At 36.2% G+C, this 26,622-nt stretch overlaps 1 pseudogene; it reads right to left on the reverse strand.

The window, feature by feature from the left end:
- The window catches only part of LOC110200979 (S-phase kinase-associated protein 1 pseudogene), a 43,986-nt pseudogene extending 18,606 nt beyond the window's left edge, over nt 1–25,380 (reverse strand).
- Between the last annotated feature and the right edge of the window lie 1,242 nt (nt 25,381–26,622).

The following is a 26,622-nucleotide window of genomic DNA, read 5'->3' on the forward strand; positions in this document are numbered from 1 at the left end:
AGGTAGAAGGGGGTAAGTTACTTCACATAAAAGAGGCAATAAAAAGTGGAAGATAATGACTCTATGAGATATCAAGAAACAATAAAACAAAAGCACAGGAATAAAAAAAAAGTCAACTTGAAATATCTTATTAGAAAAACAATTGACCTTCAAAACTGATCCAGGAGAGATAAGCAAATATTAATGAAATACTTAAAAGCCATGATAAAAAACAAAAACCTAGACATCATTTTTCAAGAAATTATTGAGGAAAACTGCCCTTCTATTCAAGAACCAGAAGGCAAAATAGAGATGGAAAGAATGTACCAATCACCTCCTGAAAGAGATTCCAAAATGAAAATTACCAGGAATATTATAGCCAAATTCCATACCTCTCAGGTCAAGGAGAAAATATTTCAAGCAGCTAGGAAGAAACAAGTCAAATATTATGGAACCACAGTCTGGGTAATGCAACATGCAGCAGCTTCTTCCTCAAAAGATCAGTGGGCTTGGCATATGATATTCAAGAAAGTAAAGGAGCTAGGATTACAACCAAGAATCACCTACCTAGGAAAACTGAGCATAATCCTTCAGAGGAAACAATGGATATTAGATAAAATAGAAGACTTTCAAGCAATTTTGATCAAAAGATGACAGCTGAATAGAAAATTTGACTTCCAAACACAAGACTCAAAAGAAGCATTCTTTACAATGCTAAATATGAGCACTCCTTTGGTATTGGTCTTCTCACAAACATTTTCTTTGCCAAGTTATTCTCTTTCCTTTAAAAGCAAAGAGTTTCTTGCTCCTCTTTTTATTTCCCTCAAGCACAGTATTCCATGATATTTCTCAAGTAAAATAAAGGAAAGGGAGTCTCTGAAGTTCTCTAGCCTTTTCATGACAAGGCATGCAAGAGAAGGGCAAAGTATCTAGTCCTCTTTCCCTCCTTGGATGTCTTTTTCTAGATTCTATTCCCCATCTCTAACTGTTTGTATTTTTATTTTCCCTCATCTCCATCAGGCAACATGCACACCCATTTCCATTCTGTCAGATGTTTTATTTTTCCTCAAATACTTACATACTCAAATGTATCAGGAAAAAGCAGAGAAACAGAGATCAATACCTTCTACCATATTACTTGTATTAAAATAAATTCATCTCAACCACATCAAACTTGAAAGCAACCCATTATTTAATAATTGTCCCTATTAGAGATATAGAACACTTTTAATATAATATCAGAAAACTATTGTATCTTTACTTAACTATTATAAATATATTGCAATGAAGTTTTAAATATACATACATACACATGTATACATATACATATTATACATATAAATATACCTATATACATACATACACACACACACACACACACACACACACATATATATATGAGTGAGGTTTGCATTTAAACCTGTTTAGAAGCTTAAAAAAACTATGACAGGCCATCGGCTAGTTAACACACTGACTGATGTCTTTGCAGTGTCCCATATTGCCTTGTAATTATGACACTTATTCACTAATGACACTTTATATTTTTTTTCTTAACTAGATAATGGGGTTGAGTGACTTGCCCAGGGTCACAGCTGTTAGTATTATCTGTCTGAGGTCGATTTGAACTCAGGTCCTTCTGAATCCAGGGCAGGTCCTCTATCCACTGTGCCACCTAGATGCCCCTACTAATGACACTTTAAAAGGAGTGCTTCTAATTTATTCTATTAATAATATATTTGATAAACAATGGTAAGGCCTTCAAATCCACTTTTTTTTTAAATTTTAGGGTCACTTTGGCCATGATTTCCTCCTGTTATTAATGGATAATGTTCTCTAGGGGGGGAAATGGTCTCTTCTAATTAAAATTTTCTTCTAGAAGACAGTACAGAAAATGGAAAGGTTTTATCCTCCTCAATGGACATGAGCAGATTAGCTAATAACAAGCAGTGCCTTATTACTATGATGCAATCAATTTTAATTATTGGTAGTGGCAAAAATTACACTGTAGTAGTCTTTTTTTGGAAAATCACAAGTTCATCACTGTCTTAAGAAATTTGTAGTATTGAGAAAGTATGGAGCCAGCAGGATACTTTCACATAGTTTAATCAATAGCCAATAGGTAGAGGCAGAGCCAAGATAGAAGAGTAAAAGTAGTGACTTGCTTCAGCTCTCCCCCAAACCCCTTGAAATGCCTGTAAAATAAGGCTGTAAACAAATTCTAGAGCAACTGAAACCAGGAAGAGTAAGAATGGGGGCAGCTAGGTGGCACAGTGGATACAACACAGGTCCTGAAGTCAGGAAGATCTGAGTTCAAATCCAGACTCCAACCAAACACTTCACACTTACTAGCTGTGTGATCTAGGGCAAGTCACTTAACTCCAATTGCCAAAAAAAAAAAAAACAAAAACAGAGTAAAAATGAAACAAATTTCCAGTCCAAGACAACCTAGATGGTTGATTGGAAAGGTCTATTACACTAGTCTGGGAAAGGAGCCAAGTTCAGTATAGGTGTTCAGGCAAAGACCAAGCTTCAGCAAACCTGAAGCAGGCCTCAGGGGAATGAATCACAGGGAGCTATGGTGGCTTCCAGACTTTTCAACCCACAAATCCCAAATACAATTTAGAAGGTGAGTAGAAAAGGACTGCAGGCCCATGATGAGAGAGAAGGTTGGGCCAAGCCCCAGTTCCGGCACAGCTCCAGGAAGGTGGCTACTTCCAGAGCTCTTGGCCCAGAGACTGAGGGAGAATCAAGTAGCTGATCAGAGAAGAATTGAAGGGATCTCTTTCCAGGTGCTGAGGCAGAGTTCTCTTGCTTTGCCTGTGCAGGGATCTGGGTCGAAATCCTGAGTGGTGGTTCTGGGGTGAGGAGGAGCACTGGCATGGTGGAATTTGTAGTGGCAGTGGAGAGTGCTTGTAGTGACTCATAGACCAGAGTACAGGCCAGGAAAGGAGTAAACTCCTTACCTTTATTCTACCACCTTGAAAGAATGGAAAATTTACAGGTACTTAGAAATATCTATGAAAACAGATTCACAAAATCCCCAAAGCTTGGGATAGTACATTCTCCACAATGGAAGCAGACCCCTACCTTAACAAAGAGTTTAAAACTCAAGTAATTGGCTGGGATCATGAGCAAATTGTGCAAAAATGTCAGACCATATAATCTTTCTTTGGTAACAAAAAAGATCAAAACATACAAGCAGAAGAAAACAAAAAAATCAAAGATCCTACATGCAAAGCCTATAAGAAAAGCATGAATCAGTCCTAGGCCACAGAAGAGCTAAAAAAAAATTAATAAAAAATGAAAAAAAAGATTTTAAGAAGCAAGTAAGAGAAGTAGAAGAATAGAAATGAGACTGATGCCAGAAAATCATGAAAAACAAGTCAACAGCTTGCTAAAGAAGACCCAAAAAAAATGAAGAAAATAACACTTTAAAAAATAGCCTAACCCAAATGGCAAAAGAGGTTCAAAAAGCCAATGAGGAGAAGAATGCCTTCAAAAGTAAAATTGTCCAAATAGAAAAGGAAGTCAAAAAGCTCACTGAAGAAAATACTTCCTCAAAAATTAGAATGGAGCAAATGGAAGCTAGTGACTTTATGAGGGATCAAGAAATTGTTAAACAATACCGAAAGAATGAAAAAATTAGAAGACAATGTGAAATATTTCATTGGGGGAAAAAAACTGACCTAGAAAATAGGTCCAGGAGAGATTATTTAAAAATTATTGGATTATCTGAAAGCCATTATCAAAAAAGAGCCTAGATATCATCTTTCAAGAAATTATCAAGGAAAACTGCCCTGATATTCTAGAACCAGAGGTTAAAATAGAAACTGAAAAAATCCACTGATCACCTCCTAAAAGCAATCCCCAAAGGGAAACTCCTAGGAATATTATAGCCACATTCCAGAGTTCCCAGGTGAAGGAGGAAATATTGCAAGCAGACAGAAAGAAGCAATCCAAGTATTGTGGAAACACAATCACAGTAATGCAAGATTTAGCAGCTTCTACATTAAGGGATTGTAGGGCTCGGAATATTATATTCTGGACGTCAAAGGAGGTAGGATTACAACCAAGAATCACCTACCCAGCAAAACTAAGTGTAATCTTTCAGGGGGGAAAATGGATATTCAGTGAAATAGAGGACTTTCAAGCATTCTTGATGAAAAGACCAGAGCTGAATAGAAAATTTAACTTTCAAATACAAGACTCAAGAAAAGCATGAAGAAGTAAACAGAAAGAGAAATCATAAGGGGGTTATTAAAGTTAAACTGTCTACATTCCTACATGGAAAGATAATATTTGTAACTCATGAGACCTTTGTCAGTATTTGGGTAGTTGAAAGGGAAAAAAGCATATGTAGATAGATAGATAGATAGATAGGTAGATAGATAGATAGATAGATAGATAGATAGATAGATAGATAGATAGATGGCACAGGGTGAGTTGAAGATGAAGAGGTTATATGTAAAAAATAAAATTAAGGGTTGAGAGAGGATTATACTGGGAGGAGAAAGCGAGAGGTAGAATGGGGTAAATCATCTCACATAAAACAGACAAGAAAAGGCTTTTACAGTGAAGGGGAAGTGGAGGAAGGTAAGAGGGAATGAGTAAATTTTATTCTCGTCATATTTGGCTTAAGGAGGGAATAACACACATGCTCATTTGGGTATGGGAATCTACCTTACTCTACAGGAAAATAGGGAGGGAAGGGGATAAGAGAATAAGGGATGATAGAAGGGAGGGCAGATTGGGGGAGGGGGCAATCAGAAGCATACATTTCTGCAAATGGACAGGGTCAAAAGAGAGAATAGAATAAATGGGGAGGGCGTGGGGGTGGGATAGAATGATGGGAAATATTTTTAGTTTTTCACAACATGACTACTATGGAAGTGTTTTGCATGACTACACACATATAACCTGTATCAAATTGCTTGTCTTCTCAATGAGGGTGGGTGGGGGGAGAAAGGTGAAAATTTGGAACCCAAAATTTTAAAAACAAATGTTAAAAATTGTTTTTACATGCAACAAGGAAATAAGATATATGTGCAATGAGGTATAGAAAGCTATCCTGCCCTATAGGAAAATATGAGGGGAAGGGCATAAGAGAAGGAGGGGATAGAAAGGAGGTCTGTTTAGGGGAAGGGGTATTCAGAATGCATGCCATCTTTGTTAGGGGTGACATTAGAAGAAAATTCAGAACTCAAAATCTTGTAAAAGTGAATGTTGAAAACTAAAAATAAATAAATTAATTTAAAAATAGCATATAGGTTATTTTCTTTTGCCTGTTGAATGAACTTTAAATGATCGGGTGACCACTGGAAAGAAGAGTTTTGAGTGTTTTTTTTTTTCCTTCTGTTGGTATGGTGCTTACTTTAATATTAGGAAAGAATAAGGAGCATCAAGGGAGAAAGCACAGTGCTCTAGATGAAGGGCTGTCTACCACTGCACAGAATCGATGATCTGATTTCTCCTCTTAGTGGTTCAATTCCCACAAGTCATAAAGTAGTGGATACAATTAAGTGATATTTTAAATTCCTTCCAGGATTGAAAATCTGTTTTTATGACTAGACTCAAGTTTCACTAAAAGTGAAAAGGTTGGAGATCTTGTATCCCAACTCTAGAGGCCAATGTTTCAACTTGTAATGAAACTATCAGTATTGACAGTAGTACACAGCATTCTTTTTCTCTTATAGAGAGATAGATCTATATAGACAGAGAGTTTGCCTTTGGCTGATCAAAGAAGTTATTTCTAAACAAATTTAATCACCTTTTTTATTTACTCAGAAAGAATTAAGGATTATAAAGCACATTCCAAATATCATTTCATTATTAAGGTTAATAATTCTGAAAATGACTATCTCATAAATTAGAAGGTCTAATGAAGTTTGATCTTTTGGTAAGGTTGGTTTTCTCCTCTTCTTGGTGTTTTCAATGATGATACAACTTAGTACTTATCTAAAATTACTTTTTTTTTGTTATCAACATATTATTACATGTATTTATATTTTTATGAAATACTTATTCATAGAACTATGGTAATTTATCTCAAATACCATGTCTGACATTCATATAGCACTTTCCAAACATTAGATCATTTGATCCTTTAAAAAGTCCTGTGTGGTAAGTGACATTATTAAAAAGTTGGTTAACTTGTCTTGACTAAAGCATATAAACTGCTGCTTTGTACCGTGCATAGAAAACAGAAGAGCTCTAACATTGAATTCAGTTGTCATAGGAGCTTATACTTCCTTCTTCACTGCTCCTATTTAGTTTTTTTCCTCCCCCTTCATCATTCTCATTCCCTCTCAATGCTGCAGAATCAATCAGACAATATACTGACAAAGCACTTTTCTTGGCTTTAAGAACATAAGTGACATATAAAGAATGGATCACTCTCTATTCTCACAGAAGTTATATTCTAATGAGAGAAACTACAACTATACATACACCAGCTGTATGTGTCATACACATAGGTATAAGTGAATACACATATACACATATCTACAAACATACACATAAATGTACATAAACATTTATGAAGTATAAATTTAAATTGATGAATATCAATGATTTCAAAGTTCTCAAATACAAATTAGTTTTAGAGGGAGGGCGCTAGCATTTGGAATAATTAGGAAAGTTTTCAGACTGAGGATGGTGCTTGAGCTGGGTCTTAAATGTAGAGAGGAACCTGATGGGTAGAGATGAAGAAGAAGCATATTCCAAACAGGTACAATGGCCAGTACAAATACTTAAAGAAAATAGCTGAAGCATTCTAAATGAAGAACCAGACAATTTGGCTGGCTCACAGACCATGGAAGGTCAAATAACATCCAGTTACAGTGGAGTATAGGTAAGGGCCAGGTTGTGAAGGGTTCCCCACATTTTGAACCTGACACCAGATTTACCTCTAACTCCTGCTTTTTGCTTTATTTCAGGGGCAATCCAGGGTGCAGTCTCTGATCAAATAACTGGTGTTAAGAGGTAAAGTGAATGGTACAGGAATTTTTTTAAAGTCTTTAGGTCCATATCCAGGAATGTGCTGCAGCTAGTTCAAACTGATACAAGGGACCCGCTTGCTAAATTTGCAGTGTAAACATTTACACTTTAGATATTGTTAGTTCACTTGAATCAAGAAAGTGATGGATAAAATTTTAATGTACCTTATGTAATGTACCTAAGCACACATCTTAAGAGTGTGTCAACCACACATTTTCCCCCCAGAGAGCTAATTGTTAAAATTTACCAGCATACTGCAAATTTGACTGATATGAATCATATCATTGCAGTGTGCATTCAGGGAAGACTAGTACCTCTAGTGTGAGAGCTACTGAGCCCTTTTCAGGGCTGCTTTCCACTTTTGGAGTCTACTTGATTCAACCAATTCTCACCTGTGGCTCCAAGAAACATTAGTATGCCATGCAGCCACATCCTATTAAACCATTTTGGCAGAGGGGCTAAACCAGATTGAGGGTAAATGAGGGGTATTGGTGAATTAGGAGGGTGTCTATCCAAAGAATGTGAGAACTTCCCCAGTGAAATGGCTGGATGAGAACAATTTGTTCCAAAGTTTGTGAAAGCAGCTGAAGCAGATTCTGTGGAACACTCACACCTGGTGTAAGTTTTGTAATCAAAACTAATTTAGTGAACAGGCTTATATACTGACCAAAAATAGTGAGTGAGAGGCTCATGAAAATGTGATTGTCATTTGCAGGAAATGCTACAACTGTATCATCAATGTCTATGCTCCCACCATAACAAATTTGAGGAAGTCAAAGAAAAAATTATGAAGACCTGCAGACCTTCATCATCGATGTGCCAAAAGAGTACAAGTTTATAATCTAGGTGACTCTCATGCTAGAGTAGGCACAGACTACCAGACATATGGCAGGGAGTCCTTGGGAGGAATGGAGTTGGAAACAACAATAGCAATGGTCACTTACTAGTGAAGACTTGTGCATTTCATGACCATCTCATCACCAACACTGTCTTGTTTACCTAAATGCAATAAAAAACTTTATGGATGCATCCTCACAGCAAACATTGGCATTTAATCAACTATGTGATTGTTAGGAGACTAGATAGACAGGATGTGAGAGTGAGGAAGGCAATGTGTAATCAGAGTGCTGGACTGATCATAGACTTATCCTCTTTAAGCTAAATATTTACATTCAACCAAAGAGGCAGCCCGAAGGCAAGAAAACTATTGTTTATGTGCTAAAGATCTGTGTTACATCTCAACTACTCAGTGCTATTGGAGCCACATTGATTAGTGATAAGAACATGGTCCTGGAGAGATGGGCTGAATACTTCTGTAGTGTTCTGAACAAACCATCATTAATCAATGCTGAAACTATTGTCTATTTGTCTCAGATTGAAGTCAATCCTCTCTAGCCAAATTTCCAACTGAAAAAGAAATTTTGAATGTCATTAGATTACTCACCTATGGCAAATCACCTGATGTTGATTCTGTTCTAGCTGAGATTTACAAGGTGGAGGGTCCATTGCCTGTAAAAAAACTGATTGAGATTTTCTGGGTTATATGGCAAAAGGAGGTTATCCCTCAGGAGTTCAAGGATGCCTCCATTGTCTAGGTTTATCAAGGTAAATGAAATAGATTTTCCTGTGACAATCACGGGTGGGGTTTTGTCTCTCTCTTAGTCATAGCTGGTAAGATTCTTGCCAACTCTATTGCCTATACCTACTTCTGGATCTGAGTTCAAGGGCAGAGAGGAGCACTTTCAATCAAAAGGGAAAGGAAGACCTAAGGGGAAGTTTCACTTCTGGTCCCAAGGGAAGACTGTAATCCAAAAGGATCAGAAGCCTATCTTGTATAAAGACCATAGTTCAGATCACTCACATTTAGTTTCCTAAGTTGTTTTTTTTTTCTCTACCACTCTTATTTATCCTTAAAATCCTTTTTAAGCTATTCTGGGAATTTTGTCAGGTTTGTATCCAGTTCACATTTTTCTTTGAGACTTTGTAGCTAATTTGACATCACTGCCTTCTTGGTTTCTGTCTTGATCTTCCCTGTCATCCTAATAACTTGTGATGGTCAGGTTCTTTCTTGTTGTTTGCTCATTTTTTTTCAGACTATTAACTTTTAACTTTGTGTTCAAATTAGGGTCTGCTCTTGGGATTCCAGGGACACTGTTCCAAACTTCAGGCCTTTCTTGTTGCTGTTTTTAGAGCTAGGTTCTGTAGGATTTGAATGTTTCAAAGGTGATACAATCAAAGGAGAGGTGTGGTTACTGTTCTCCTGGTCTGTAAACTGATCTTTACCAGGAACCTTGTTCCCATGTAGCCACCAGGGCTAGCACTCCCCCTGACCCTGGGACTGCAATCAGGTCCCCCACTCTCCTGAAGTCACCATTGATGGTGCTCATGTCTGTCTTAGAATTGAGATCAAGATCCCTACGCCCCTCTGAACAACTACAAGAATTCTTGTCCACCCTGAAGCCATGGCCTGGTCTCCCACTCCTCTGCTATCTCTCCTTTTGGCCCTGGAACTGTGACCCAGAACTACATGTAGGCAATGCAATAATAGTAGCAAATGGTCCCCTTAAATTTACTTATAGCTTTTTCAACTTCTCCATCATTTCTGAGCTGAAAACTCTGGAAGGTTCTGCTACAGCTAATGCAGCTATCCATAAGATGATCAAGGTCTATGTTAGACTCCCAGCACCCAACACCACTCAGGTGAGATAGAACTTTCTACCATACCTCATGAATTGTCTTGAGCTTCAAATTTGTTTTGCCCCACCTTTTGTTGGTTATGCTGCTTCAGAATTCTATTTAAGGTTTTATTTTGGATTTATTAGGAGTTTGGGAAAGCTTAGCTAAGTGCTTCTTCATTTTGCCATCTTGACTCTGCCTCCATAAATATTAGGCTACTCTCCTGTGTGGCCTAAACCAGGGAGAGAAATAAAAAATAAAGATAACAATAGATCAATTTTCTTAACAAATATTAATTAAAAATTTAATAACATATTAGCAAGGAGTTTACAGCAATATGTCACAAAAATCATAAGTTATGATCAGGTAGAATTTGTACTAGGAATGCAAGGCTGGTTCAGAATTAGAAAAATTATCAGCATTTTTGACCACATCAATAAAAACAACAAAAATCATGTGATTGTTTCAATAGATGCATGAAGTCTTCCAGAAAATACAATACTCATTCCTATTTAAAAAACTAGAAAGCATAGAAATAAATGCCCTCTTTCTTACTGTGCTAAGTAGTATCTATCTAAAACAAAGAGCAAGCATTATCTGTAATAAGGATAATCTTGAACCTTCCTAATAAGACCAGTAATGAAGCAAGTAACTAAAAAGTGCTTGATAAATCCAAAGATCCAAGCTATTAGGATAGGAACTCAACCTTTGACAAAAAATTTCTGGGAGAAGCTGAAAAGCAGTCTGGCAGAAACTAGGCATAGACCATCATATCACACAGTATACCAAAACAAGGTCAAAATGGATAAATGATTTATACATAATATGGAACATGAAATTAAGAGAACATGAAAAAATGTGCCTCTGAGATCTATGAATAATGGAAGACCTTATGACCCAACATGATACAGAGAGGATTATGTGAGGTAAAATAGAAAATTTTAATTGCTGTTATTGTTCAGTCCTTTCAGTCATGTCTGACTTTTTGTGACTCCATTTGGTATTTTCTTGGTGAAGATACTGGGATGGTTTTGCATTCTACTTCTCCAGCTCACTTTACAGATGAGGAAACTAAGGCAAACTGTGTGAAGTGACTTTCCCAAGGTGACATAGCTACTAAGTGTCTAAGACCAGATTTGAATGCAGAAGATAATCTTTATGATTATAGGATGAGAATTCTGTCCACTATCACCTAACAGTTCATAATTTTGATTACACGAAATTAAAACAACACAACAAAACTAATGCAGTCAAAATTAGGAAGAAAACAGGAAACTGAGAAAAAATACTTTTATAGCAAGTTCCTCTGATAAAAGTCTCATTTCTCAATTGTAGGGGGAACTGAAAGAAATCTGTAAGAGTAAGAGCCATTCCCCAGTTGATAAATAGTCAAAAGACATAAAGGATAAAGGACAAATTGTCAAAGGCAGTTTTCAGAAGAATAAATCGAAGCCATCAATAGTCATGTGAAAAAAATATATACTTTAAATCACTACTGATTGGAGAAATGAAAACTAAACAGCTCTAAGATACCACCTCACACCTCTCAGATTGGCTAACATGTCATAAAATTCTGGAGAGGATGTGGAAAAATCAGGACCACTGATGAACTGTTGGTGCAATTATGATCTGGTCCAATCATTCTGGAGAACAATTTGGATCTGCACACAAAGGACTATAAAGCTATATGTGGTCTTTGACCCAGCAATATCACTACTAGGTATACATAAAAAGAGATCAAAGAAAAGGGAAAAAGACTTATTTATATGAAAATATTTGTGGTTGCTATTCTTGTGGTTGCAAAAAAATTGAAAATCAGGGGAATATCCCTTAATTGGAGAATGACTGAACAACTTGTGATATATGATTGTGATTAAATGCCATTGTACAATGGCAAGCATGATGGTTTCAGAAAAACCTAGAAAGACTTATATGAACTCATGCAAGGGGAAGTGAGCAGAACCAAGAGAACAATGCACACAGTAACAGCAGTATTTTAATTTAACAACAAGCAATATTGTAAGAAAAAGACTTAGCTACTCTAATCAAGACGATGATCCAAGACAATTCAAAGGACCCCTGATGAAAAATGCTATCGACCTCTAGAGAGAACTGATGAACTTTCAATGCAGATTGAAGTATCCTTTTTTTTACTTTCCTAATTTTTGTTCTTTTATTGTTTGTAATTTCTTTTGTATCATGGCTAATACAGAAATATGTTTTGCATAAAAATAAAAAGATTTTCTAGTAATACTTTATAATATTGGCATACTTCAAGTAAAGAATATTTTGAAATATGTTTTGTGTTTAAACCTGGGAAGCTAGACATCATATATAATTTTTATAACTCTATAGGCAAACATTCTGAGTTTCAAATTTTGGATTTATAAACAAACCAATGGCACACAATTTTTGTTTGAGGTGGGGACTACCATTGTAAGCATAATCTTTTAATTATGCTGCAATGATCTGTTATATCTTCATTGATGATGTCCCCTATACCAATTCAGTTTGCTACCTCTCCTTTCATTAGGAAACAACCTTCATGGATCACCTTCAGAAGTTATTGGAGTAAGCATTAGTGGAGGTTTGCATAATTATTCAAACTTTAAATTTTATAAATATTCTAAACTGCTATTTATACAAATTTCCTTAAGAGAGTAAAGTGTTTTTGTACAATGATTTTTAAACATGTCCCTTACCTAGCTGAAATATTCCTTATATATTGCTTCTCTAATATTAATATTTTCTTTGTAAAAGAAGTAAAGATTAGCACCATAGATAACATCAAATTAGTAGTGGAAACATAATAAGGATAATTAAAAACAGACATTTTATTTTCTTACAGAACTAGACAAACTGATATTATCAATATGACATAGCAACTTTCCCAATTAGGTCTTTAGGTAAATAATGTATATAAATATAGAAGGGCAAACTAAACCTGGGAACCTATTTTACATAATTTAGGGAATAGTCAATCATCCAATCTAGGTAGATTGGAACCCCCAGACAAGATTCTACAAACTTGCTAAGATAATTTAGTTAATAATAAATTAGTTATACCATTCCCCCCACTCATATTCCTAATAACCATGAAGTCAGTATTAGGGGCATCTTTCCTTGCCTAGAACGTCTCACTAATTGGCTTTCTCTTCCACTCAGCCCCTACCTCCCTCTTTCCCAGATGATGCAATGCCTAATACCAGTAAGGTTTGTGAAGATGCAAAATTGGCCATAATCACAGTCTATCCACCTAATGGCTTCCATTGAAGGCAAGCTGTGTAAAAGATGATATAATTTCCCATACACTACACTTTAATGGACATTAAATACCCTAGCAATCAAGTTAGAATTATCTCTGTGCAATCAGATTATCAACTGGTCAGAGCAAGGGCCAAAATAAATACCATACTAGAAGGTAGAATAAAGATAAGAAGAGAATACTAGATGTGAATAAAGTCATTTCAAAGTAACCTCATATATGCTATTGACTCAGAAAAGTGAGAAATGCATAAAAGTGAAGACATAAACTCTATTTCCGTTCACTAGATAACTACAACTAAAATATCTTTAAATCACATTGACCTATGTCTCCAAAAACATTTCCAATTTGTATAAAACCTTTATTAGGATGTGCTATTAATCACAAAGGGTATCTTCAATGAAAATGTAAGACAAATTATTTTAGATGATTTTCTACAGCAGAAAATTTCTTTTCTGAAAGCCACACAGTGGAATCAGAAATGTGGATGATAGGACAAGGGTCTTCATCTATATTAGATTTTTTAAAAAATTAGCTTTTCAAGGTTTTTCTCAGAGAAGATGTCTAATTTGTGTACATGAAACTAATTTGAGAAAATTCTCATCTGGGTGCCACTTTGTTCAATAATTTGCTCATTATTGATACATAATGTTGTGCTAAAAAGAAAAGTATCTCTGAAAGTGTCCAAACAAAAGAAGGATTCCATACTGATCAAAAGGATTACCAATTGTTTATATTCACTCGTGACATAGCAAAATTACACTGGACTCTATAACATTATAAAATCTCCTAATTGAAATACAAAAAAAAAATTTGAAACAGATCGGGCCAAGCATCCAGCTAAGAAAACGAACTGCATGGAAATCAACTACCACCGCTATACCTAAAGACATTTATGAAGTGTCAGCTATGAGCAAGGAACTGTGGTATGTGCTGGTCACATAAGTAAACAAAAACAGAGTATATCCTAACAAAGCTTCTCTCACATGAGAAGATAGCATGTAAATGGATATAGTAGAAGAATATTGAATGTAAATACATAGTTACAGGATAATCTTACAAAGGAGAGAGCAATGACAACTAAAGAAATTTGCAAAAATGTCTCGTAGAAAATGGTGCTTTAACCAAGCATTGAAAAAAGCAAGCTTTCTAAGAGATGAAGGGTACATTGGAATCGTGTGGAACAGTTTCTTCAAATTCAGGTCGATGGAAAATGGAAAGTCACATTCAATAGCAGATAGCAAATGCAACATGATACTGATGATTACTTGCATACAAAAAGTACTGTAAAAGCCTATAGAGGTCATACTTTTCCACAAAAGAATGTGAGCCATTCATGCATCAAATATGAGAGGAAATGTTGCCTCCCCTTACAAGATCATGAGGAAGGATTTCAGTAATCCAATAAATCCTCTACATGAATTTTTGTGAAAAATGGGGTGAGGCTGCAGTGGCCAAGAATGCATAGAGGATTTGTCATCTGCGTTGATGGAGGATGTGCCTTTACTGACAGCTCCTAGGACAGATACCTCCACCAACAGATTTCATTCTTTCTGAATAAGAAGTAGAAAGTTGTTTTCAGCACACAAATGCCAGTCATTTGCCTAGGTACTGGAAGAGTCATTATTCAAACTCAAAGCTCCATGACTTCAAAACCAACACTCTCTCTGCTATTTCATATTCTGTTTATAGCCTGTTGATAGCCATATAGAATTATGTTTTATGTGTTAGATAAGCCCTCTGGAGAGGATCTCAGGAAAGACTTTGACAAGAATCATGCAGTATGAAAAGGTATGCCAGGGTAGTGATCTTCATAGATTGAGAGAATACCCATACCAATTGGATGATGGATTCATGGAAGATAATTTATTTATAATTTTTAATTCATTATTCTGAAAGGTTTTTTTTTCTCCAGCAAATTTGGAAAATGAGGAACCTACGTATTTTTATTGTTCAAGAGAAATTAAAATTAATGCAACTTCTTTGTTTAATGGAATAACTCAGGAGAGTAGAAATAGACTCTCAGATTCAGTTACAGTGATGGCAGCAATTGGTGTTTAGTGAAAACTCAATTTAACTTACTTAGAAGATATATAGTTTCCTGCCCATCTGAGAATATATAGTGCATGGTTTAATGAAGATAAAAGTGGGTAAGAGGACTCATCAACTCTATTTTTCTTTTCCACATTTACCAACCAAATCAGTAGCATCCCAAAAAGATTTATAGAACAGGCTGTTGATTTTTCAAAAATACCATAACTCTTCTCCTATCAATTTGAAGAATCCTCTTTGTTCTGTGTTTTATTTGTTTTTGTCCTCTGTATTTACTCTTTCTAGTGAAAGGGGAGGTAAAACATGGCCAGTATTTCAAATACTGATGAATTTCTTTCCCTTATTTAAACCTGGCAAGTCTAAGCTGGCCCTAAGAGACACCTGATTGATTTCCAGTTAGAAACACCATGTTATTGGTTTGATGACATGTAATTCAAGTTTCACAAGTCATGTTTTCTTACAAATAAAATGACTTACTTAGAAAAAGAAATAGTTTTACAGTTCTTGGGATTTAAAACAACAAAAAGGAACCCTAGAAAGACAAGTGAGAGTTCCATTTTTATTTTCATTTTGTGGGAAAAACACATTAAAAAAATATGCTGCAAAGTGTAAATAGAAAAAATATGTATGAAAATGTGTGTGTGTGTGTGTGTGTGTGTGTATGTGTGTGTGTGTTATGTTTTACTGCAGAAGGAAGAAAAGAATCTGTCAGTGATTCTGAACTGGGATAACTTATTTTGATTGTCTTTATCTACTCCAGGCAATTATATTATTTCACACCTTAAAAATGAGATTTTTGACCATGGCTTTATATAATACACGTACATTCAGAGGATTCAACTATGTAACCAAATTTAGACAAAGCATAATAGATTCTCTTTTAGAGATTGTTTTGCATTAACAAGAAAAGTGAAGTGAAGTGGAAAGCTGGGAAATTACCCTGAAATATGTAATTAAAATCATAACACCCCATTTTCTTGTAAACTTTGTTTTTCTCCTTTTGATAGATATCCCTCACATTTCTCCTCCCAATTGTCAGGATAACTGACTCACTTCTTCATGTGGCTACATGGACAGAGCTATATTCAATATTCATTTGCTGACCATTTACTCATCTCATGAGTTTTTCATATTCATAACTTTACAAAAATCTTCTTACTAAACTATTTGCAGATTTCACTCTTACTAAAATAAGAGCATCATTATTATACAAATGTTCAAGTGGTTAGAGACATGGGGAATAGAGTCAAAGTTCTTGAATATTAAGACAAAGTTGCTCATATAACTGAATCACAGGTTTGGGGAGTTGACTGTTACTGCAACCCATACACAAAAAGAAATAGCTAATGTAAAACAGATAAAAATAATCAACTAGCCCTGTTTGAAGAGCTCTTGTGGGGGGGAAGGGGAATTTCACATCCTTTGCCTTGGATAGCACATTTCACTTTTGGAAAGTTCTATTTGCTAGGAGTTTTTGTTAATAAGAAACCTAAATTTGCCTACTCCATACTACTAATTGCTCTGGATTCTCTTCTCTGGGGATACATGAAAAAACTCTAATCTCTCTTCCACATGACAGCCCTCAAAAATGGTTAACATGAATCCCCCAAGTCTTCTCTTCTCCTGGCTAAATGTGACAACTTCTTCCCTTCTGATATGTGTTCAAGATCCTTCACTGTCTTGATTGACCTCAACTTAACATCCCCTGATGCATTATTATCAATTTAAAACATTTAGAAACATTTTTAAAACACAGGACTTTATGGAGCCCCATGTGATCAATCTGAAATATGTTATTTTCCTAAAATATAGGGCACATGTCAGACAATGCCTACAGTTCCCCTCCTCTATCACAATGTTTAAAGTAAAATGGCCACTTTTTTCTGAGGGTTCCATTTTTTTAGATGAATAATAATTTCCTCATTGTTAGCGCAAGTCAGGACCATGATAGAATTTCTATGATTTGGGGTGGGGGGGGGGGTTAGACAGCATGACACTAAGGATAGATGGCATGCTGAACTTGGAAGCAATTAACTTTCTTATCATAAATTCAGTAGCTTTACAATAAAAATTAAGACATTTAACCTCTTAGCCACAATTTCCTTACCTTTAAATAGGAATAACAATATTTGCACAGTTTACCATACATGTTTGTTTTGAAGAAATTACGTTCAAACCTAAAAGTTATAATTATGAAAGTTCTGGCCTGGAGCTGTGATTTCCTTGGTATAGGGAACTGATATTGAAGAAACAACCTCTAACAATGCACATAAGTACCAGTGAAAAAAATACAACTCAATTTGCATTCCATGTCCAAAAGTTTAATATCTGGATGTGGATAGCATTTTCCTTCATAAGTCCTTTGTATTTGTCTTGGATCATTATATTACTGAGAAGAGCTGAGCCATTCATAGTTGATCATCACACAATGTGGCTGATACTGTGTGCAATGTTTTCTTGATTCTGTTCATTCCACCATGCATTTCTTCATTCAAGTCTTTCTGGGATTTTCTGAAATCTGCCTGTTCATAATTTCTTCTTGCTCAATAGTATTCCATTATGTTCACATGCCACAGCTTATTCAGCCATTCCCTAATTGATGGGCATCACCTGTATTTCCAATATTTTGCCACCATGAAAAGGGATACTATAAATATTTTTGCACATGTAGATCCTTTTTCCCTTTTATGATCTTTTTTTGGAATGCAGACATAGTAGTGGTATTGCTGGATCAAAGAATATGTAGTTTTTGTTTCCCTTTGGGCATAGTACCAAATTGCTTGCCAGAATGGTTGGATCCATTCACAACTTCGCCAACAGTGAATTCTCTCCAACACCCACATCCTCTCCAACCTTTTTTTTATTTATTTATTTGATATATTAGGCAATCTGATAGGTATGAGGTGGTATTTCACAGTTGGTTTAATTTGCATTTCTCTAATCAAAAATGATTTAGAGCACTTCTCCATATGCCTACAGATAGCTTTGATTTCTTAATCTGAAAAATGCCTGTTCATATCCTTGAATATTTATCAATTGGAGAGTGGCTTGTATTCTTATTAATTTCACTAAGTACTCTGTATATTTCATAAATGAGGCTTTTATCAGACATTTGCTGTAAAAGAAAAGTGTTTTCTAGCTTTCCCCTCTCCTTCTAATCTTGGTTGCATTGGTTTTGTTAGTACAAAAGCTTCTTATTTTAATTTAATGAAAATCATCTATTTTACATTCCATAATGCTTTCTCTCTCTTGTATGGTCATGAATTCTTCTGATCTCCTTAGATCTGACAGGTAGACTACTTTTTGCTCTCCTAACTTGCTTATGGTGTCACCCTTTATGTCTAAATCATAAAATCATTTTGATCTTACCTTGGTATATGGTGTAAGATGTTGGTCTTTACCTATCCTATTGTTTCCTTTTTTTAATATAAATTTATTTATTTTTAGTTTTCAACATTCACTTCCACAAGTTTTTGAGTTCCAACTTTTCACCCCATCTCACCCCTTCCTCCACCCCAAGATGTCATGCATTCTGAATATCCTTTCCCCTAGTCTGACCTCTCTTCTATCTCTTCCCCCTTCTCTTATCCCCTTCCCCTTCTATTTTCCTGTAGGGCAGAATAGACTTCTATACCCTGTCTCCTGTATTTCTTATTATCCAGGAGCATAGGAAAACATTTTTTTAAACATATGTTTTTAAAAATTTAGGTTTCAAATTTTCTCTCTTCCTTCCTCCCCATCCACCCTCATTGAAAAGACAAACACCTCAATATAGGTTATACATGTGCAGTTATGCAAAACATTTCCATAGTAGACATGTTGTGCAAAACTAACTCTGTTTCCCTTAATCCCATCCTGCCCTCTATTCTTTCTTTTGACCTTGTCCCTCCTCAGAGGTATTTCCTTCTGATTAGCTCTTTCCCAATCTGCCCTCCTCTCTATCATGTCCCTGATCTCTTGACCCCTTCTCCCCCTATTTTCCTGTAGGGTAAGACAGATTTCCATACCCAATTGAATGTGTATGTTATTCCCTCCTTAAGTCAAATCCTATGAGAATAAGATTCACTCATTCCCTCTCACCTTCCCCATTTCCCTCCACTGTAAGAGACTTTTCTTTTCTGTTTTTTTGTGAGATAACTTACCCCATTCTACCTCTCCCTTTCTTCTTCTCCGAGTATAATCTTCTCTCATCCCTTAATTTTATTCTCCAGATATGACCCCTTAATCTTCAATCACCCTGTGCCCTCTATCTACTATCTATATACATACATATAATTTTTCCTTCAACTACCCTAATACTGACAAAGGTCTCATGAGTTATAAATATCATCTTTCCATGCAGGAATGTAAACAGTTCAATCTTAATAAGTCTCTTATGATTTCTCTTTCCTGTTTACCTCTTCATGTTCCACTTGAGTCCTGTATTTGAAAGTCAAATTTTCTATTCAGCTCTGGTCTTTTCATCAGAATGCTTGAAAGTCCTCTATTTCACTGAATGACCATTTTTTCCCCTGAAGGATTATACTCAGTTTTGCTGGGTAGGTGATTCTTGGTTGTAATCCTATCTCCTTTGCCCTCGGAATATTATATTCCATGCCCTGCGGTCCTTTAATGTAGAAGCTGCTAAATCTTGTGTTATCCTGATTGTGTTTCCACAGTACTTGAACTGTTTCCTTCTGGCAGCTTGTAATATTTTCTCCTTGACCTGGGAACTCTGGAATTTGGCTAACATTCCTAGGAGTTTTCCTTTGGGGATCTCTTTCAGGAGGAGATCTGTGGATTCTTTCAATTTCTATTTTGCCCTCTGGTTCTGATATATCAGGGCAGTTTTCCTTGATAATTTCTTGAAAGATGATGTCTAGGCTCTTTTTTTGATCATGGCTTTCAGATAGTCCAATAATTTTTAAATTCTCTCTCCTGGATCTATTTTCCAGGTCAGTTGTTTTTCCAATGAGATATTTCACATTGTTTTCTAATTTTTCATTCTTTTGGATTTGTTTTACAGTGTCTTGATTTCTCATAAAGTCACCATCTTCCAATTGCTCTATCCTAACTTTTAAGGAAGTATTTTCTTCATTAAGTTTTAGAACTTGCTTTTCCAGTTGGCCAATTTTTCTTTTTAGGGCATTTTTCTCCTCATTGGCTTTTTGGACCTCTTTTGCCATTTGGGTTAGGCTATTTTTTAAGGTGTTATTTTCTTCAGTATTTTTTTGGGTCTCCTTTAGCAAGCTGTTGACTTGTTTTCATGATTTTCTTGCATCACTCTATTTCTTTCCCAGTTTTTCCTCTACTTCCCTTACTTGCTTCTCAAAATCCTTTTTGAGATCTTCCAAGGCCTGGGACTGGTTCATATTTTTCTTGGTGGCTTTGGATGTAGGAGCATTGACTTTGTTGTCTTCTTCTGGTTGTATATTTGGGTCTTCCTTTTCACCAAAGTAAGATAATGTACTCCGACTCTTTTTGCACTGCTTGCTCATGATCCCGGCCAATTACTTGAGTTTTAAACTCTTTGTTAAGGTAAGAGTCTGCTTTCAATGTGGAGAATGTACTGTCCCAAGCTTCAGGTGTTTGTATAGCTGTTTTCAGAGATACTTGTAGGGCCCTGTAAATTTTCAGTTCTTCCAAGGTGGTATGATCTGGGGTGAGGCATTTGCTCCTTTCCTGGCCTGTGACTACAAGTACTCCTTTCTGTCCTATAACTGTGAGGAGTTGTTCCTCTGCTCAGCCACTACAAACTCCACCAAGTCAGAGCTCCTCCTCACCCCAGCACCATGGCCCAGAAGTGTGACCCAGATCCAAACACAGGCAAAGCAAGAGATTCCTGCCTCAGCACTGGCAAAGAGATCCCTGCAATCCCTCTCTCATCAGCCACTGGATTCCCCCTCAGTCTGTGGGCCAGAAACTCCAGAAGAAGCTGCCACCCCCCCCCACGGGCCATTCTCTTGGGGAATGGAGCTGAAACTCCGCCTTCCTCTCTGGGCACCTACAGAAACAGACTTTTCCCACTGACCTTCTAAGTTGTCTTTGGCATTGGTGGATTGAGGAGTCTGGAAACCACCACAGCTGCCCGTGATTCAGTCCTCTGAGGCCTGCACCAGGTTTGCTGAGCCCTGCACGCCCAGCCCTGTGCAATACACCTTTCTGATCAATCATCCAGGTTGTTTTGGGCTGGAAATTTGTTTCACTCTGTCTTCTTGTGGGTTCTGCTGCTTCAGAATTTGTTTAGGGCCATTTTTTATGAGTATTTGGAGGGGTTTGGGGGAGAGCTCAAGCAAGTCACTGCTTTCACTCCACCATCTACCTATCCTATTTTGTCCAGTTTCCCCAGCAGTTTTGGTCAAATATTGAGTTCTTATCCCAAAAGCAGGGGTCTTGGGTTTATCAAACACTAGCTTACTATGGTCATTGAGCATTGTGTCTTGTGTACCTAATCTATTTGCCTGATCCACCACTCTACTTCTTAGTGAGTACCAGATGGTTTTGATGATTACTGCTTTATAATATTGTTTAAGAACTGGTATTGCTAGGCCACATTGTTTTGTATTTTTCCCCACTGACTCCCTTGATATTCTTGACCTTTTGTTCCTATGGATGAATTTTGTTGTTATTTTATCTAGCTCTATGAAGTAATCTTTTGGTAGTTTGATTATCCCCACTACAGATAATGCTTCCTGATGGTTTTAAATAGACATTACTGATCATTTAAAGGAGCACTCTGTTTATTATTATGTTGCAGTATTTTCAATAGGAATGGGTGCTGGATTTTGTCAAAAGATTTTTTTTCACATCTATTGAGATAATCATATGATTTCTGTTGGTTTTGTTACTGATGTGTTCAATTATGTGGTTAATTTTCCTAATATTGATCCAATTCTGTATTCCTGGTATAAATCTCACTTGGTCATAGTGTATAATTCTTGTGATATATTGCTATAGCTGCCTTGCTAGTATTTTGTTCAAAAATTTTGCTTTGATATTCATTAGTGAAATTGGTCTATAATTTTCTTTCTTTGTTTTAGCTCTTTCTAGTTTTGGTATCAGCACCATATGTATATCATAAAAAGACTTTGGCAGGACTCCATCTTAAGCTATTTTTCCAAACAATTTATATAGCATTAGAATTAACAGTTCTTTAGAAGTGTGGAAAATTCACTTATGAACCCAGCTAACCTTGGAGATTTTTTCCTAGGGCTTTATTAATGGCTTGTTCTATTTATTTTTATTCTAAAATGGAGTTATTTAGGCATTTTACTTCCTGATCTGTCAATCTAGGTAATTTATATTTTTGTAAATATCCGTTGATTTTACTCAGATTGTCAGATTGATTGGCATATACTAGAGCCAAATATTTCCTAATGATTGTTTTAATTTCTTCTTCTTGGTTGTGATTTCACCGTTTTCATTTCTGATAATGGATATTTGGATTTCCCCTTTCCTTCCTTCCTTCCTTCTTTCTTTCCTTCTTTCTTTCTTTCTTTCTTTCTTTCTTTCTTTCTTTCTTTCTTTCTTTCTTTCTTTCTTTCTTTCTTTCTCTTTCTTTCTCTCTTTCTTTGATCAAAATAATCAATGACATCTATCTTATTAGGTTTTTTCCTCCTAAAACTAGCTCTTAGATTTATTTATTAGATCAATACTTTTTTTCTATCAATCTTACTAATCTCATCTTTGATTTTCAGAATTTCCAATTTGGTGCTAAATTGGGTTTTTTTTACTTTCTTCTTTTTCTAGTTTTATTTTAGTTGCATGCCCAATAAATTGATCTGTTTTTTTTTCCATTTTTTTTTTTTTGATGTAAGAATTTAAAGAAATAAAATTTCCTGTAAGTACTACTTTGGCTGCATCTCATAAATTTAGTATGCTGTCTCATTGCTATCATTCTCTTTAATGAAATTATTGATTGTTTCTATGATTTATTCTTTGACATACTTAGAGCATTTAGTTTCCAATTAATTTTTACTTCATATTTCCGTCATTCTTTGTTGAATGTAATTTTTATTGTCTTGTAATCAGAAATGACTACATTTAATATTTCTGTATTTTTACATTTGATTTTGAGGTTTTTATGCTGTATTACACAGTCAATTTTTGTGTAGGTGTCATGTGCTGTTGAGAAAAATGTATATTTCTTTCTGTTCCCATTCAGTTTTTTCCAAAGGTTTATGATATTTAATTTTTCTAACATTCTCTTTACCTCCTCATTTTCTTTTCTGTTTATCACATTTTGAGAGGGGACAGACAATTGAAGTCCACTACTATTATAGTTTTGCTGTTTTACCCTGTAACTCACTTAAATTCTCCTTTAAGAATTTAGATGCTACACCAGTTGGTGTATATACGTTAATATTGATATTGATTCACTGATCTCTGCTACCTTTTAGCAAGATGTAGTTACCTTCTGTATCTCTTTTAATTAGGTCCATTTTTGCTTTTATTTGGTCTGGGATTAGGATTGCTGTATCAGCTTCTTTTTTTTTTACTTCAGCTGAAGCATAATAGATTCTGCTCCAGCCCCTTACCTTTGCTCTCTGTGTGTCTTTTTGTTTCAAATGTGTTTCTTCTAAACACCATATGGTAGGATTCCCATTTTGCTTCATCTTCTCCCTTCCTAATTCCTTGTCAGATAAGATACATTTCTACATTCAATTGATTGTGTATATTACTTCCTCTTTGAGCCAGTACTGATAAGTTTCAAGTGATGCCCATCACTCACCCTCCCATCTTCCCCTCCACTATAAGAGGTCTTTTGCACTTCTTCATGTGAAATAATTTACTGTGTACTACCTCTCCCTTCCTTCTGCACTGAAGGTACACCTCTTTCTCATCCCTTAATTATTTTTATGTCATTCCCTCAAATTCATCTTATGCCCTAATGCTCTGTTTATGTATATTCCTTCTAATTGCACTACTAGTGACATAATTTTAACGATGTACAAATACCATCTTTCTGTGGAGGGATGTAAATAGCATCAGGATTAGGGAACCTGTGCCTCAAAGCTGCAAGTGGCCCTTGACTGAATCCAAACTTCAAATGACAAATCTCCTTGATAAAAAGACCTGGAGGGCAACATGTGGCCCTCTTCACCCCTGGTTTAGCTCCATTGAATCCTTTATATTTTCTTTGACCTTTTTAACCTGCTTGTGCTTCTCTTGTGTCTTGATATTGGAGGTCATAATTTTAGTTTAGTTCTGGTCTTCTTATTATTAAAGCTTTAAATTCTTTGATTTCCTTGAATGAGCATTTTTTTCCATTGATGCTTAATTTTGCTGGGTAAGTGATTCTAGTTTGTAGTCCTACTTCCTTTGCTTCCTGGAATAGAATGTTCCATGCCCTCTGGTCACTTAATGTTGCAGCTGCTAAGTCCTGTGTAATCCTGATTGTGACTCCTCAATATTTGCTTTGTTTCTTTCTGGCCACTTGTATATTTTTTTTTCCTTAATAGTTCTGAAATTTGGCTATAATGTTCCTTGGAGATTTTATTTTGGGATCTCTTTCTTAAGATGATTGGTGAATTCTTTCAGTACATATTTTGCTATACTTTTGTCTGGTTCCAGGACATCAGGGCAGTTTTCTGTGATAGTTGTTTGAAAGATACTGTTCATGTCCTCCTTTTGATTAGGACTTTTAGGTAGTCCAATGATTCTGATATTGTCTCTCCTGGATTAATTTTCCATGTCAGTTTTGGTTTTTGTTTTTTTGTTTTTACTTTTAAGGTGTTTTTTCCCCCTCAATTAACTTTTGTACTTTCTTTTCCATTTGTCCAAACTTACTCTTTAAGGAGTTGTTTTCTTCAGTGGATTTTTATACCTCCTTTTCCATTTGTCCAATTCTATTTTTAAGCAGTTTTTTTCAAGCTGTTGACTTTCCCCCCCATAATTCTCTTGCATCACTCTCATTTATTTCTACAATTTTTCTTCTACCTCTCTTATGTGATTTTAAAGCTCCTTCTGATTTTTTCCATGAGTTCTCTCTGGGTTTGAGTCTACTTCTCATTTTTCATTTGGGTTTTGCTCATAGGTATTTTTACACTGTTGTCCTCTTCTGTTTTTTTTTTTTTATCTTCCTTGAAGCCATGGCAGCTTTCTATGCTCAGATTCTTTCTTTCTTATTTTTTGCTCATCTTTTTTGGCCTTTGTCATTTATTTTAAATTTGATTTCTGCTCCCAGAGTTGAAGGGGCTGTGTTGTAGGCTTTTTGTGCCAGTGACTGCAGGCCCTGGCTATTTACCTGGTGCTGTGCTGATATTGCCTTGAGTCCCACAGGGGATCCCTGTGTCCAGCACTGTGTTGATTATAGGGTAAGGGTGGCTTGTTCTCCTGGAGGCTGTAGGGTTCTGGCAGTTTACCTGATGCTGAACTGGGATGCTACTGCTGGTGTCTGGCATGTGCTGAGCCCCACTGGGATTTTTCTGCATCTTCCCCTGGCTTCTCTGAGTATGTGGAGATCTGATGTACTTTCCTTTAAAGCTGGAAGGTGCCTGTTTGGTCAGAGCTGTGCTGAAGCACAGGGAGAGGTCTGGCCATTGGAGGATATCTGTTTGCCTGGGGCTACACTGAAACAAATGGTGGTTCTGGGAGCTAGAGTCTGCTGGTTCACTTGGCTACACTAAGCCTAATGTGGGATGCTGCTGTTGGCATTTGCCTGCTCCACCACACTTGAGCTCAGAATCTCCCCCTGATTTGCTAATGTAGGACTTGTTGCTGGTTTGCTGGCAACCATCCTGTCCTGGAACACACTCCTTTTAACAATCATCTAAGGCTCCCAGGCTAAAAGACCACTCCACTCTGTCTTTCATCTGGCTCCACTGTTCCAGGATTTATCCTGTGATGCTATTGTTTTGGTTATCTGGAGGTGAATACTGGAGAGCTACAACAATTTACTGCTTACTCCACCATCCTGACTTCAAGAAATGGAACTCCCTAGAGGTATTGGCCAGATATTTCCATCCAAGATTTTCATGCCAATGCATCCTGAACAGAGCAGGAAGTGGTGCTGAAAGCATTTTGTGGAGACACATGAAGCACAAATAGAGCTTTGCATTATATTTAATCCAATATGTTTTTGTGAGCTCTTTTCACTCACCCCATCCCCACCATTATTTGGTTGTTTTATGAGACAGTAACTTAGTGAAGTAGTTTAATTTCCCTCCCAATTTTCTCTATCCCTGATACAATAGGATTGTGTGTCTTCCAGTGGCCTCAGTCAGACGTTAAGTTGTTAAATGATGCTGGCTTAGTGGGGTGGTGGGGAGAGTTTAAGAATTTTTCATTTTCTGCTCTAAATCACTGTTGATTAGAAAAATTCACATCAAAGCAACTCTGAGGCACCACATCACACCTATCTGATTGGCTAACATGACACAACAGGAAAATGATAAATATTGGAGAAGGGGTGGGAAAATAGGAACACTAATGCATTGTCAGTGGAGTTGTGAACTGATCCAACTATTCTGGAGAGTAATTTGGAGCTATGCCCAAAGGGCTATAAAAATATGCATACACTTTGACCCAGCAATACCACTTCTACATCTGTATCCCAAAGAGGTCATACAAATGGGAAAAGGATCCACATGTACAAAAATATTTATAGCAGCTCTTTTGGTGGTGGCAAGGAATTGGAAACTGAGGGGATGTCTATCAGTTGGGGAATGGATGTA

This window comes from Phascolarctos cinereus, unplaced genomic scaffold (assembly GCF_003287225.1).
Source record: "Phascolarctos cinereus isolate Bilbo 61053 unplaced genomic scaffold, phaCin_HiC Scaffold_726;HRSCAF=1367, whole genome shotgun sequence".
Classification (NCBI taxonomy): Eukaryota; Metazoa; Chordata; class Mammalia; order Diprotodontia; family Phascolarctidae; genus Phascolarctos; species Phascolarctos cinereus.